This window comes from Prionailurus viverrinus, chromosome A1, assembly GCF_022837055.1.
Source record: "Prionailurus viverrinus isolate Anna chromosome A1, UM_Priviv_1.0, whole genome shotgun sequence".
NCBI lineage: Eukaryota > Metazoa > Chordata > Mammalia > Carnivora > Felidae > Prionailurus > Prionailurus viverrinus.
Genome location: NC_062561.1, coordinates 193,576,703 through 193,591,849, shown reverse-complemented (window position 1 = coordinate 193,591,849; position 15,147 = coordinate 193,576,703). Strand labels below are relative to the sequence as shown.

Below are 15,147 nucleotides of genomic sequence, written 5' to 3'. Positions count from 1 at the left end.
CATGGAAGAGGCGGGTCTCTGCAGCGGAGCTGTGTGAACGGCTGTGATAGATCTAAGCACATTAGGATGCTCCTTGGAAAGCTTGGGGCCCTGATCTTCTAGCTTGAGGTCGGTTCTTGGCATGTTGGGGAGTGAAGGTTCCCTCTCCCTTGTGGAGGAGGGCCGGCGCTGGACTCTGAAGTCCCGACATTAAGCTAGCTTCTTCAATCCCTAGCTGTGTGATTGTTCGAAGTCACAGCCTCTCTGAGCTTTATTTGCTTCATGCGCAAAATAAAGTTGTGGCTAAAAACTGTATGTATATCCTTTTTGTTTTTAATTGTAGTAAAATACCCAGAACATAAAATTTACCATCTTGCCCACTTTTATTTTATTTTATTTATTTATTTATTTTTATTTATTTTTGGGACAGAGAGAGACAGAGCATGAACGGGGGAGGGGCAGAGAGAGGGAGACACAGAATCGGAAACAGGCTCCAGGCTCTGAGCCATCAGCCCAGAGCCCCACGCGGGGCTCGAACTCACGGAAACGCGAGATCGTGACCTGGCTGAAGTCGGACGCTTAACCGACTGCGCCACCCAGGCGCCCCCTTGCCCACTTTTAAATGAGCAGTTCAGGAGGCGACTAAATCATGTTTAGCTCCAATGATAATGCTACTGATATTGCCACCACATGCCCGGTAGAACTGTCGTGTGGAGCAAATTAACAAAAGGAGGTGAAGGTGCTTTCTCAAGGAGGCAAGGCTTTACAGGCCTCAGTTTCTCCTGTCCACGTGGCCCCATCCCCTCTCTGGGCTCTGTTTCCCCACCAGGGGCTTGGAGCTCAGATTCCTTTAGTGCTGACGTTCTGCCCATCTGCCCAGCAGAGGGTCCCAAGTCAACCGGGAGGCAAGCCTTCTGCTAAAAGGCTGCGTTTTCTCTGGTGAGGCGTCAGCAACATTATGCCCACGGAGGTTTCATCACTTTTCTGGTCACCCTTTGCAAGGAAGCCGTTGGTAAAATCTGACTCGTCAGTGACACTGATATATCTATGCCTGTGTCTGCATCCATATCTGTAGCTCTATCTATACCCATAGCTATCTTTATTAGTTCATTAAAAGATGTTTATCTAGCAATGCCTCATTGCCAGGCACCCTTTGAGGCGCTGCGGATGCAGCCGTGAAGAGAGGCAGCTCGCCTGGCTTCACAGAGCTTGCCTTTCAGTGGGCAAGGCAGACAGTAAACCAGTATAACAAGTTAGTGAAAGGGCGGGCCTACGCCGGCCGACTCCATCTTGTTCTGTGTTCTCCACCTTGAGTGACTATGTCCCCAACATGACCCCTTTTCCGGGAAAATCGCAGAAACCTCAGATCGCGCCTCCTCCCCTTGAGTAACCTCCCGCTCACCCGTTCAAACTTCCTGATCAAAACACGCCCAGCGACCTGCATAACAGGACTCTGACCCTTCCCCAGCCAATCGGCCGAGGCCACGACCCTTCCCCAGCCAATCGGCTGCCCCTAGACCCCTATAAAACCTTTGTGCTTTTGAAACTCGCTCTCTCTCCCCGGTATCTCACCGCTGCCTCGGTGCAGGTAGGGGATTGAGCTCGCGCTAGCTCGAATAAAGGCTCTTTTGCTTTTGCATCGGACTCGGCTCCCTAGTGGTCTTTGGGGATCACGAATTCTGGGCATAACATTAGAAGTGATAGATGCTGGATGGCGAACACCCAGGACTCCCAGATGGCGTCATCCATACCAGCGAAGAAGAAGCTCGTGGAGGTGAAGCTAGGAGAGCTGCCACGCTGGATGCTGAGGCGGGATTTCACCCCTAAAGGCATTGCTGAGCGTTTCAAAGTTCGTCAGTGTGACGAAAGGGGGCGTCGCTGGGATTCCTATGGTGCAGGCAGTTTATGTGCTTTTCAACTACTGTCATGGTTACAAGGAACACAAACGTGAGGGGTGACGCAAGTACCACTGAAGGGGGCCCGGGGTGGAGGCACATTCGGCATTCCTAACCGTGACCTTTGCCTGGCACCCTTGAATCCTTTCATATCCTAATTCAGAATTAACCTCCAATAAAAGATAACTGGTACTTGGAAAACAAGAAAGAAGAAGTGATAGGTGCGGAGAGAAAAACAGTGCCAGGCCCGGAGCTGGAGGGTGACAGGGGCTTCTCTTTAGAAGGACTGGTCAGGGAAGGGCTCCTCAGAGGGGACACTGAATGAAGGGAGTCCTGAATGAAGGAGCAGCCCAGAATGAAGGGACAGGACCAGCCATGGGAAGGTGTGGGGAAGTGTGCTCCAGGTGGGGGTGGAGGGAAGAACTTCCCAGAGGCCACAGAGGCTCCTCCCTGCCTTGGGCCAGTGACCGAGGCTGAGCCAGGGTAACCCCAGTGCAGAAGGACTTTGGGTTCCTTCTCTTCTCTCTGGGTTTCCATAGATGACAGTATTTCTTTTTTATTAAAAAAATTTAAAAAAAAATTTTATTTTTCAACGTTTATTTATTTTTGGGACAGAGAGAGACAGAGCATGAACGGGGGAGGGGCAGAGAGAGAGGGAGACACAGAATTGGAAACAGGCTCCAGGCTCTGAGCCATCAGCCCAGAGCCCGACGTGGGGCTCGAACTCACGGACTGCGAGATCGTGACCTGGCTGAAGTGGGACGCTTAACCGACTGCGCCACCCAGGCGCCCCTATTAAAAAATTTAAAAAAAAAATATTTATTTATTTTTGAGAGAGAGGGAGAGACAGAGTGCAAGCAGGGGAGGGGCAGAGAGAGAGAGGGAGACACAGAATCAGAAGCAGGCTCCAGGGTCTGAGCTGTCAGCACAGAGCCCGATGCGGGGCTCAAACTCACGAACCACGAGATCACAACTTGAGCCTAAGTCGGACGCTTAACCAACTGAGCCACCGAGGCACCCCATAGATGACAGTATTTCAAGAGCATCTCCAGGCAGCTGGGAATCAATGTTGGGGGAACAGAAGACCTTCTTGGTCCCTTTGGTTAATTTGGCCAAATTAACCAAAGGGACCAAGAAGGTCTTCTGTTCCCCCAACATTGATTGGAGCCCCTCTCCTCGGAGGCCAAAAGGGCACCCGGCCTCTGCTGGCAGCCGAGTTCCCACGGCCCCACCCCGGTGCTTGGAAACAACGACAGCTTCAGGAGTGCCAAAGAAGGACAAAGATGCCAATGTCCTTCAAATCAGAGCTGTGAAATTTGGTAATGAGGGGCAACTCTGTTAGTGAGGACATGAGAAATGCACATTTATTAAGGCTTTCTGAGATAATTTTGCACAATTTATAATTTGGCATTTGTTCAGATACTGGTTCAGCTGCTTTAGTGGCGAAGAAGCTAACAGAGGCTTTAATGAGGTGGAAGGTAGTTTTCCTTTCATGTACAAGTCTGAGCCAGGAGGCAGGCCTGGAAAGTAGAATGGCCCTGTTCCATCACATGCGCCCCGGCCCAGGGGCTCCTTCCATTCTCTGCTTCGCCACATCCTTGAATGCTGTGCTGGTCCACTGAGTCACAGGTGACTCACACTGACCCTTATGATGGTGTTGAAGCCGGCAGGAAGGGGAGTGGTAAGTGAGGACATGTCCTTAGTTTTAAGGCTGTGACCTTGGAGTTGTAGACATTACTTTCTTTAAGGTTTAACAGAAGTAAAACAAATGAATCGCTGAAGTAGTGTTTCGTAAAAGTTTACTGTGTACCCACCAAAAAGATAGTTTCCAAACCAGGAGCCCTCAAACCAAAACGTGGACTGAAACTCAGACATATGTTGTTAGGAAGCAACTTGTATAGAGCGGAGGCAGTGACGGTTCTGTGTTCACAGTGATGGGTTCCAAAATTAAAAAGTTCTTAAATGACGGGAAATTGGTTAGTGGATACCTCACACCCATCTTGGGGGAACAATTTAACTTTTGCTTATGATTTTCAGAGGTATGGAGCCAGAAGTGACCCAGGTCAAGGTAGCCTCACTTGTCTTGCAAAGTAAGCTCAATTAAGCTTTGCTTGTATGACTGGTTTTGCTCAGGGAGTTTTTAAGTCCTGTCTTTGCTTGTGTTTGGTGTTGACACAATTGATAATTTTTTTTATTGAATGGGACATATTTATACTAAAGCAATTATTGGACCTAAAATTTTTTTTAATTTAATTTTTATTTGAATTCCAGTATAGTCAACATACAGTGTTGTATGGGTTTCAGGTGTACAATATAATGATTCACTAGTTCTGTACATTACTCAGTGCTCGTCATGGTGAGTGTACTCTTAATCCCCTTCACCTATTTCACCCCAAACCCCACCCACCTCCCTTCTGGTAACCACCAGTTTGTTCTCTATAGCTGAGTGTGTTTTCTGGTTTCTCTCTCTCTCTCTCTCTCTTTTTTTACTTTGTTCATTTGTTTTGTTTCTTAAATTCCACGTATGAGTGAAATCATATGGTATTGTCTTTTTCTGACTTCTTTCACTTAGCATTATACTCTCTAGATCCATCCATGTTGTTGCAAATGGCAAGATTTCATTTTTAATGGCTGAATAATATTCCTCTGTGTGTGTGTGTGTGTGTGTGTGTGTGTGTGTGTGTGTTTGACATCTTTATCCATTCATCTATTGATGGACACTTGGGCTGCTTGCATATTTTGGCTATTGCAAATAATGTTGCACGATTACTGAACTTTTAATTTGGGAGACACTTATCCCCCCAAATTGTTGGTTGTTTGTCTGATACTCATATTTAACTGGGCATCTTATCTGGCAATCTTAATTGGCAAGAACCTAGTCATATAGACACATCTAGTTTCAAGAGAGTATGGGATACTGAGCCTTTAGGGGGGCAGTATTGTGTCCAACTACAACCTGGAGTTTTAATTACTAAAAGGAAGAAGGGGAGAATGGATATTGGGGACAACTCGCAGTCTTTGCCCAAACTTACACAGTCTCATTTATTCATTCATTCTACTAATATTTATTAAGCACCTACTGTATGACAAGTATTGGATAAATAAAATAGGGAAGGCTCCTGCTGTCAGGGAGTATATATTTTAGTGGAAAAGACAGATAATAACAATTTAAACACGTGTAGAATTTCAAGTAGTAATACATGTTATGGGGAAAAATAAGGCAAGTAAAATTCTAAAGTGTGATAGGAAAGCTGCTTTTTATTTTCTTTTAATGTTTACTTATTTATTTTGAGAGAGAGCGAGCGAGCGAGCAGGAGTGGGGGAGGGGCAGAGAGACTATCCCAAGCAGGCTCCACACTATCTGTGCAGATTCCAATGCAGGGCTCGATGTTATGAACTGGGAGATCACGGCCCAAGCCGAAATCAAGAGTCAGGTGCTCACCCAACTGAGCCACCCAGGCTTCCCTGGAAAGCTGCTTTTTAAATGGGAGAGGTAAGAGAAGCTTCTCTGGAGAAAGGACTTTTGAGAAAGTCCTGAATGAAGTGAGGGAGGAAGCACGTGAAGCCCTGGGGAATAGCGTGCTGGCCAGAGGGACAAACTAGTGCAAAGATGCTAATGACCTTGGCACGTTTCAGGAACCAGAAGGCCCATGTGGGGCCATGGAGGGATGCAGGGGGAGAGGTAGGGAGGGTTGGCAAGGGAGGGCCTTGAAGGCCGTGCCAAATATATATTTTTTTTAATTCTAGGAATTATCAGAAGGCACTGGAGGGTTTTGAGCAAGACAGTTGTGTGATTTAATTTATATTTTAAAAAGATCACTGTGCCTGCTGGGTGGACAAGGTGGCTCTAGGGAACAAGAGTGGGAGAAGGGAGATGAGTGAGGTGCCTGTTGCAGGGGACCGAGCTTGATAGGCTGTAGGGTGAAGGGAGGGAGAAATAGTGGGACTCAGGATGTCTAGGTACTAATATCACCCTCATCTTACAGATGAGGGAGGCTCTAAGAGCTGGGGTTGGAATCTAGGTCTGTGTGACTTGAGTGCTTGCTGGGAGGAGGGATGGGGGGCAGCTCCGAGGAGGACAGTCTTGCAGCTTTGGGAGACTGCAGGAACCATTGAGCCCTTGGTTCTGATATTTTAGCAGGAGCGAGAGCGAGCAGGACCAAGGATGAGGGCCAGTTTCACCTCTTCCTCCTGCATTCTTCCCAAGCATCGATTCTGTCCAAGACTCCAGATCTGAGGCAGTCTTCTTGTTTTTGGCATCATTAGAATAAAATCTTGTCTCCTCCTCCATGAAAAAAAAATAAAAAGAGTACTTGCTGTTGGAAGTTGGCAGCTGCAACAGCAACAGCAATGTAAACTCTACGAAGAGGGAGGTGACTGTTTTATTCTTTGTGATCCTCGGGGCCCCGGGGTGTAGAGGAAAGAGGCTTTGGAACCAGCCACACCTGGTCCTGACTCTCATTTACCAGCTGAGCCTTGGTTTTTTGCATCTGCAAAGTGGGATCATAACGCAGCTGCTCCGCATAACTGCCGAGAGCATCAGAAGAGAAAATGTGCCTGAGACTAGGAGTGTATGATAAATGTGATTCATTTTATGATTTTGTGATCACTTTGGCTTTAGCTTGCTCTGAGCACTGTTCTTTATCTTTCCACCAGTTCCCTTACTGACCCTAATGTTTTCGTTATTGCCCACCCCCTTCCCCTGCTTGCTTCTGTCAGGGTGTGTCTAGGGCCCCACATAATGTGGCCTAGTTGGAAAATGGAATGAAAAGTAATGGGCAAATGCCAGGAGGAGGGAGTCAGGAAATAGGGAATACCTTCCATTACCCTGTTCTCTAGAACTAGAATATGAAATATTCATTTAAGTCAAGTGAAAGACATCGCGAACTTGATGTTCTTGCTGAGTTACAGAAGCACACTGCTGATAAGAAACAAATTAGAAATTTGAGTTTTTCCCCAAGGGCTGCCAAGATGTGTGTTTCCAGGGGGGCTGGTCTTTCCCTGTGGGTCAGTTAGGCTCTTCCTGAAGCATAAATTTGGATGGAAATGATCACTGCGTCTGATGAGGCCCTGAGAGCCCACTGTTGGGATTTGGAAAAGGTATTTGAAGTCCCGTTTATTTGAACCATGTGTAAACCCACTTTGCAGTGTGTCAGGTTGCTCTTCAGCAGTGAGGGGGCCAGAAACGGATATTGACTCAGTGGATTTCAAATGTAGATCAGCTGGCCAGAGTGGGTGGTTACCCTGGATGAAAAGACTCACAGAGCTGTGGACTCACAGCAGGAAGAGCCCCTAGACATCTTCAGGAACTGTTTTTTTTTTTTTTTTTTTTTTTTTCAGGTAAGGATACTAAAGCCCAGAGAAGGGCGTTTACTTGTTCAAAGTCACGCAGCTTTATCCAAAAGTAAAGCACGGAAGAAATTTGGTAGGCTTTGCGGTCAGAGAGAGTTGGGTTCAAATCCTGGATCTGTCATCATGTTCCTTGGGTAAGTTACTTAATTTTCTAAAGCTTCAATTTCCTCCCTTGGGAGATGGGGCTGGTAGTTGTTCCTCCTTCATAGGGTGAATATGAGGATTAAAAAAAAAATCCACGTAAAATAGCACAATGCTTGGTACTTAGTACTCGTTAATTTTGGTATTTTGTCGCGTTGATGATAATACCTTTTTGGTGCCCCAGGAGCCGATAATAGGACAATATTTCTATTGCTAACATGCCACAGGACTCTGGTTTGATCCTTATTAGAGAATGTGGTGGGCTGAACCGTGTTACCCCAAAAGATCTGTTCAAGAAACTCCCGCCACCTGTGAATGTGACCTTATTGGGAAACAGGGTTTTTGCAGATATAATCAAGTTAAGATGCAGTCATACTGGACTAATGTGAGCCCTAATCCAATGGCTTTTGTCCTTTTAAGAAGAGGAAAATATGTCCACAGACACGGGGGGATAATGCTGTGTGAAGACAGAGGCAGAAATTGTAGTGATGCTACCATGAACCAAGGAATGTCAGGCGTTACTGGTAACCATCAGAAGCTAGAAGAGGCAAAGGATTCTTCCTAGAGACTTTGAAGGGAGGATGGCCCTGGCAACACTTTGATTTTGGATCTCTAGCCTCCAGAACTATGAGGCGACCAGTTTATGTTGTTTTAAGCCACCGAGGTTGTGGTAATTTGTTATGGCAGGCCTAGGAATCTAACACAGAGGGAATCAGTGGGGGTGGGGGAGGGTTCTGGGCTCCCATTTGAGCATCCACGATTAGAACTAGTAGTTATAGAACATTCATTTCCTTATTTACGGATAGAACATTTACCTACTGACTTAGTGATGCTGGAGGGGTGTGTGCGTGTGTGTGCGTAGGTTGGGTGGTAAGCCCAAGTACTGAGATTAATGAGAGCTAGGAATCTTCACGATCATGAGTGGATATTCAGGATCACAGAATGCTAGGAGCACGCTCAGAAAAGTTAGGAGGGGTCACGGTAGGATAGATGGCAAGGGCTGTTTTGTCTCATGTGCCCCACTTGTCCTGTTAAGTCTCCCCCCTTCCCCTTCCCTGTCATGTGAATATAGGTATTTTCTTGTTGGGCTGAGACACAGAGAAAATGGAAACTGACTTGGGAAACTGTTGGGATTTGTAAGCCCTTGGTGCATGCCTCTTTCTTCAAGTCAGGTGAGGACGAGGGGAATATTGTCAGGGGGTGTGTCTTGTGCCCATATTTCCCAGAGACAGCAGGTGGTCTCTGTCTTAATTCACGTTTCTTCAGGATGGTCTTGAGATGTGTAGGAGCCCCTTCTCATAACAGAATCCCTCTACCCCCTGTTGACCTCATTGGTCCTTCCTCTCCATCAGTCATTCCTTCTCTGCCTCTCCCATTCTGCACTCTGGCCTATCATTTTGGGCAGCTTTGAAGTTCTCTTCCTTTTTCCAACCAGAAGGGAAAACATTCCCAGGCGGGCTTGATAAATGAGTCTTACTGCTCTCTGCTGTAGCTACTATGGAAAGAACTAGCATTCATCTTGAAAGAAGAGGTGACACATTATAAGGATGTACACAGTTTTCAGGGCTCCTGTGCCAGGAGGGAAGACAAGTGGGGGTGGAGGTGGAGGGAGGTGACAGTTCAACTGTGGGCTCATGGACTGAGGATGCCTGTAGGAGCCCAGGCTAAAAGTTGTATTTGAACTGCTGAACCCCAATAAAAAATCAGTGCTATTTGGTCTTGACCCTCTTGAGCCAAGGGAAAAAGGATCAAATCATTGGATTTCTCAGGTTATCTGCTTAGAAGGAAGCACAATCCCTGGCTCATTGATTGGGAAGGATTTTTAGAGGGAATGTGAAGGGGAGGATGGGGGAGAGGGTGGGTGGACAGTCGAGGAGAGAATAGCCAAGAGGCAGCACCATGGCAAAGTAGGAAGACAAGATGGCCGGTGAAAGAATTCTTTCCACCATGTGCTTTGAGGACTTCTCCCTTATCTACAAAAATGAATAACTTGTGAGAGCTGCCATCACCCATGAGAAATCTCCTACAGGTGATTTCATTTGTGTGAAATATTCAGAATAGGTAAATCTATGGGGATGGAAGGCAGATCAGTGATCACCAGAGGCTGAGGTGAGGGGGGAATGGGAAGTAAGTGCTTAATAGGGTTTCTTTTTAGGGTGATAAAAATGTTCTGGAACTATTGTGAACGTACTAACTGCCACTGAATTGTACACTTTAAGATGGTGCGTTTAATGTCATGTGAATTTTGTCTAAAAACACAGAAGCCCAAAACACCCCCTCTCCACCCCAGGTCCCTTGTGACCCCGTTGATGCTGTTGGGGTGGCCTCCTGAAAGATAAAGACCCTGGCTGGACTCCGAGTCTGGTGGCATCACCTGAGCTGAGTGGTGTGGGAGTGTGGGGGTCCTCACTCCCTCTGTCTGCCCTTCCTACCTCTCCTCAGAGGAGCTTCACCAGAGCTGAGAGGTTAGGAGCACAGGCTTTCAGGACCCTTAGTGTAACTGTGAATCTGGCCACTACCGACAGTGTGAATCCAGATGTTACAGCCCCTCTCTGGGCCTCAGTTTCCTCTCTTACAAAAGGGAGGTGATGATATCTACTTTGTAGGGTTTGTTAGCATGAACGGTGTAAGGCGTTTAACACAGAGCACGGTACATTATCACTGCTTGATAAATGGTAGTGGCTATTATAAGTAATACTTCTATTATCTTTGTGTCTGCCCGAGCATAGTATTGATTGCTAAGATCCAGTGGTGGCAAGAAGTTGTGCCTTGAGCCATGTGCTCTAAACAGAATCCCAACCCCCAACAGCTGACTTGTGGGGTGGGGAGAAGTGATGCAGCAACAGTGGAGGATATTATTGTCTTAGTCATGGTTTGGAAGGCGTCTGATAAATAGCATCCTTCCCTGCCTGAGTCCTACACCAGTGAAATAATAAGACAAGCTAAGAAGACCAAAATATCACCTTTATACCAATTAAGCTGATTTTGGAGAATAAAGGGGCTTCATACGGCTGAATCCCAGAATGAGACTTCACACGCTGTCATAGACAGGCAGATAATGGCCGGGCTGCCCAGACAGGGGCCTCCCCTGCTAAACTTGCCACTTGAAGGGACACAGAGGGGCGCTGGCTCTCATGGAGGGCTCCTTCCCAAGCCCAACAATCATGGCGGGCACTCACCCTCCAGGTGGAAAGAGGCCTTCTAGCAATTCTCCTTCCTGATAGAAGTCATCAGAAGGATAGAGGCGGCTTAACAGTGGGCAGATACAGTCGCCGTGAGTTATCTCCATGGAAAGACAGAGGCTTCCCCCATGTCTAGATGGTACTCCTACCGCCTTCCTTATGTGATCTGACATGGTGATGGCCAGGGGTGCTGCCTCCTTCCTTTCCATTCCGCAAGGAGCCATTTGTTACAAAAGGAAATAAAATAGCAAAATAACCAAGCAAGCAAACAAAAGCAAAACCTGGAAACATCCTCATTTTGTCTAACGCTTGGGGAATGGTAAAATAAATTCTAGAATATCCATTCAACAGAATGTTAAGAAGCCACTTAAAAAAGGCTATTTACAAAGGGTTTGTAATGATGTAGAAATTATGTGATAATGTCAGGTGAAAAAAGCATGATACAAAATTGCACATACAGTTTGAACTCAGCTATATTAAAACCTCTCAAAGATTATACACAGAAAAATGAAAACATTGAGAGGAAATTTCCAAAATATTAACAATGGTTGCCTTTCTGTTTATTTTTCCGCTATAGTTTACAAATTTTCTGTAATAAGCATGCATTTTTTTTGTATTGGAAAAGCTCAACTTTATTAAAAAAATGTAACTACTTTTTTACAATGGCAAGGGTTATACATTATCATATTAGCAGTTAAGCCAACAATTTTGAACTTCATAGATTCGTAAGATTACAGAGCGCTAATGGTATTCATAGTACTAAATTTTCCTAGTTTCTTGTACTGAGATTTTCCTAGTTTAAGGATTAAAAAGTTTTTTGAAGATTTCCTAGAGACTATGGCTTCTCTCCTCAGAACATCTCAGATATGAATGTACTGTCATTGAAATTGCTTTTAATTTCATGTTACAGAAAGCCCTATAGAAAGCAGCTGAAATAGTAGAGGTTCATGTAACTAAAACTTTAGGGATATCAGGTGAAGCTTGATCCAGCAATTCAAGAATTTCACTAAGACTCTCATTTCTTCTGTTTCTTTTTTTAATTTTTTAAAAATAATTAGAGAGAGAGAGAATGAGAATGAGTTGGGGAGGGGCACAGAGGGGGAGACACAAAATCCAAATCAGGATCCAGGCTCTGAGATGTCAAGCCCTGAGTGGGGCTTGAACTCCCGGACCATGAGATCATGACCTGAGCCAAAGTCAGATGCTTAACTGACTGGGCCACCCAGTGCCCCTCCTTTCTTCTGTCTCTATGCTCAGTCTCCTACAGTGTCAGCCTCATCCTAGAACTGGCTACCGTGTGGGTTCCAAGATGGCTCGTGGGAGTTCCTGGTACTTCATTCTTTCTTGTTCTCATCTAGCTGGAAAGAGTGTCTCTGTTTCAGTATTCCCAGCAAATGTTGTAAGATTTGATGTGATTGTAAGGTTTAGGTACATAGTTCATCTATCCTGGCCAGGAAATAGAGAGCACTGATTGGCTTAGCTAGATCACTTGTCCTGCCACGGACAAGTCCTGATCTGGAATCAGTATCCCTGGGACCACATTATTTTCTAAACAGAAACTGGGGACATGGATGTCCCTTATGCATATGACTTACTGTATATAATTTAGGCTTATTCTTAAATTCCTTGGACCTTGCCCATGTACCCAGCTTAAGAATTCCTGGTCTAAACCAATCCTCTTATTTTAGAGATGGGGATTCAAGACCCAGAAGTCACAAATGCCCAGAGCCTTATAGTCACCTCACTGTCCGTCTGCTGCTTGCCTCCCCACCAAACTCCCTCCAACTTCACATGCAATAGTAAGTCAGAGATGAATAAGTGGGAAGTAGAACCCTTAGCAAACCTCTAAGCCCCTGTAGGAACCAGGATGGATGCATTTTAATGAAGACGACCTCATGCCAAGGGAGGCAAGTGTCCAGAGTGGGAGAGGTGGCTGCATTGAGCCTCCCATCTAAGACAGCATGGAAGGGAACGATAAAAACAAGGAGAGAGGAGGAATGATTATATTATTCATGCCTGTATCTTGAAGATAATCATTGTAATTTCCCTTCTAAAAATGCCGCTTGTTCAGAGGAAACAACTGTATTCTAATAAGCCCTTGTTTATGAAACTCGCAGTAATTGGATTGGAATGTGAATTATTAAACTGTATGTGGGACAGCACTTCTTGCTAGGTGTTTAATGATTATGTTCAAATGTGCGGGGCTGGCCTGTCGGCTGGGAAGATAATACTCCTGGGAAGAAAACTGTTTCTCTCTGGGTCAGGGCCAGGGTGTCTCTCACAGTTCTATGAAATAGCTGGGCTGAAGACACTCTTACAAATCCCATACATCAGCCACCTCATTTTGGAGATGGGGAAGCTGAGACTCGGCATCTGCAGGCACTTGTTGAAGCCTGTACAGTGATCACACAGGCAATTAGTTTTTCCTTTACCTGGTTTCTCGTAGTGTGTGTCCGTGACTTGTCCTTCTCCGCTGCCACTTCTTCTTCCTTCTAACTGGACAAGCTAGAAAGCTAACAGCTTCCTTGATTCCAAATGCAAGGTAAGTTCCACCAATTAGTTGCCTTTGCACAGGTGGTAGAGATGTGTTAAGGGGTTGCCGTGGTGACTGGATTCAGTATTCCAATGGCTGGCCAGCAGCCTTCAGGACTTTAGGGCGCAGTGACAGCAGCAGGTTCCTGACTCTGGGATCGCAGCTCTGGTAGCATGTCCTTGAGCTCTATAGTCCCTGGGAGAGCCCTGACTTCTGCCTCTTCTAGCCTTCCAAAGCCTTTCTTCCCCCGCGAGTACTTAATTCCCTGCATTAAACCTCTTTCTGCTTGATGTACCTAGAGTGACCTATTTCCTTCCCTGAACTCTGACATATCCCTCTGTGTTAGCACAAATCACATTTATGACAGGTAATGATGTTCCTCTCCTGGCTCCTGTTCTTCTGCTTCCTATGTCCTAGAGAATATAGCCCCATTCGTGACACCCTAAAATATTAAGCTCATGGAATCCAAAACTAACTTTATTATTTTCCTTCCAAAACCTGCTTTCTTTATAGACTTTCATTTGTCTATCATTATCTCTACTTCCTCCCCATGACTCAGGTTTGGAGGCAGCTTTGCCTTTCTTCTTAATGTTGTCATATACTTGTCAAATCTTACTGGTTCTAGTTTCTCTGTTTAGTTGGGGCTATTGGTTTTAAGCTATCTATCCAATTAGACTGGGTCAATGAACACAGAGAATGTAATAGATAATATGTATATAATAGATTTTCTGCATCACTGGAGAGACCAACATCAGGTATGGTTGGATCCAGGGGCTCAGAGAACACCATGAGGACTTGTTCCATCTCTCCTTCCTTAGGGCTGCTTTTTGCCAGTCCCTCTCCAATGATGATGGGCCCTGATAGCTTCAGGTTTATATAATTTTTACATCAAACCTTGTGGGGATAAGGTTTAGTTTTTCTTCTTATTTCCAGAAAAAGTTCTAGAAAAAAGTCTTCTTGGATAAGATTGAACCAGCCACTTGTTATGGGTTGAATTGTATTCTCCTGAAAGACACAGTGAAGTCCTGACCACCAGTTGGTCAGAATGTGATGTTTTTCGGGCATAGTTTTGTTTTGTTGTAGATGTGATTTGTCCAGTTATGATGAGGTCATGTGGAAGCAGAGTGGGCTGTGAATCCACTGTGACTGCTGCCCTAGGAAGGAGAGGAAAGTGAGGTACAGAGAACAGAAAGCCACACAAAGATGCGGAGACCCAGCAAGAAGATGGCTGTGAGGGAGAGATTGGTTTTATGCCACCACGAGCCGGAGAATGTCTACAGCTACCAGAACTTCTTAGCTGGCCATTTTCACTGGCCTCTGAACTTTTTCTTTATCTCCACTAAGGCATTTGTAGTAGTCAATTCTTGCTGCCATAACAAAGTACCACAGTTCTCTGGAGGCCTTTCTCTTGGGCTCGCAGATAGCCTCCTTCTTTCCGTATCCTTGCCTGGCCCTGTCTCTGTGCCTATGCTTCCCTGGTGTCTGTTCCTCTTCTAAGGACACCAGTCCTATAGGACAGGGCCCACCCTAATGGCCTCATTTTAACCTAATCACCTCTCTGAAGGCCCTATCTCCAAATAAGGTTACAATCTGAGGTGCTGTGGGTTCAGGCTTCCACATAAGAATTTTGGGTAGGAGTATGCAATTTAGTCCATAGACAGTACTTAAAACTTTCTCTTTTATTTTACTGACCCTTGCGTGCTTATTTTCACTTCCTTAGAAGATGGTAAGTTTCTTGAAGGCAAGGACGATATCTTGTCTATGTCCTTTTATCTCCCATAGTGTTTAACATACTTCTTGGACTTAGGAAATGCTCAGCATTTCCCGTTGAGGGAATGAATGGCATATAAAGTAATTCTTGATTAATAAGAATTTCTTATTCTCCAAGCTTTCGGTGTAAAAAGAGTTAGATAGTGCAGGCAGCATTGGACTTGATGTCAGAGACCCAGGTTCTTTTCCCAGCTCTGTCACTTTCTAGCTGTGTCATCTTGGACAAGATACTTAACCACTCTGGGCTTCAGTTTCCTCATTTGTAAAATGGGAACATTAACGCTTTCCCATCTGT

General features: G+C 45.4%; 1 long non-coding RNA gene and 1 pseudogene across 4 annotated transcripts in view; both read left to right on the top strand.

Moving 5' to 3' along the window:
• The first annotated feature begins 1,540 nt into the window (after positions 1–1,540).
• The window catches only part of LOC125168359 (uncharacterized), a 178,713-nt gene continuing 165,106 nt past the window's right edge, over positions 1,541–15,147 (top strand). For all 4 annotated transcript variants that reach the window (XR_007153107.1, XR_007153106.1, XR_007153109.1 and 1 more), the window contains exons 1-2: positions 1,541–1,567; positions 7,215–7,360. This is a non-coding gene — a long non-coding RNA (uncharacterized LOC125168359). The remainder of the gene's footprint in view (positions 1,568–7,214; positions 7,361–15,147) is intronic.
• On the top strand, positions 1,607–2,430 carry LOC125168352 (ATP synthase subunit f, mitochondrial-like; annotated as a pseudogene).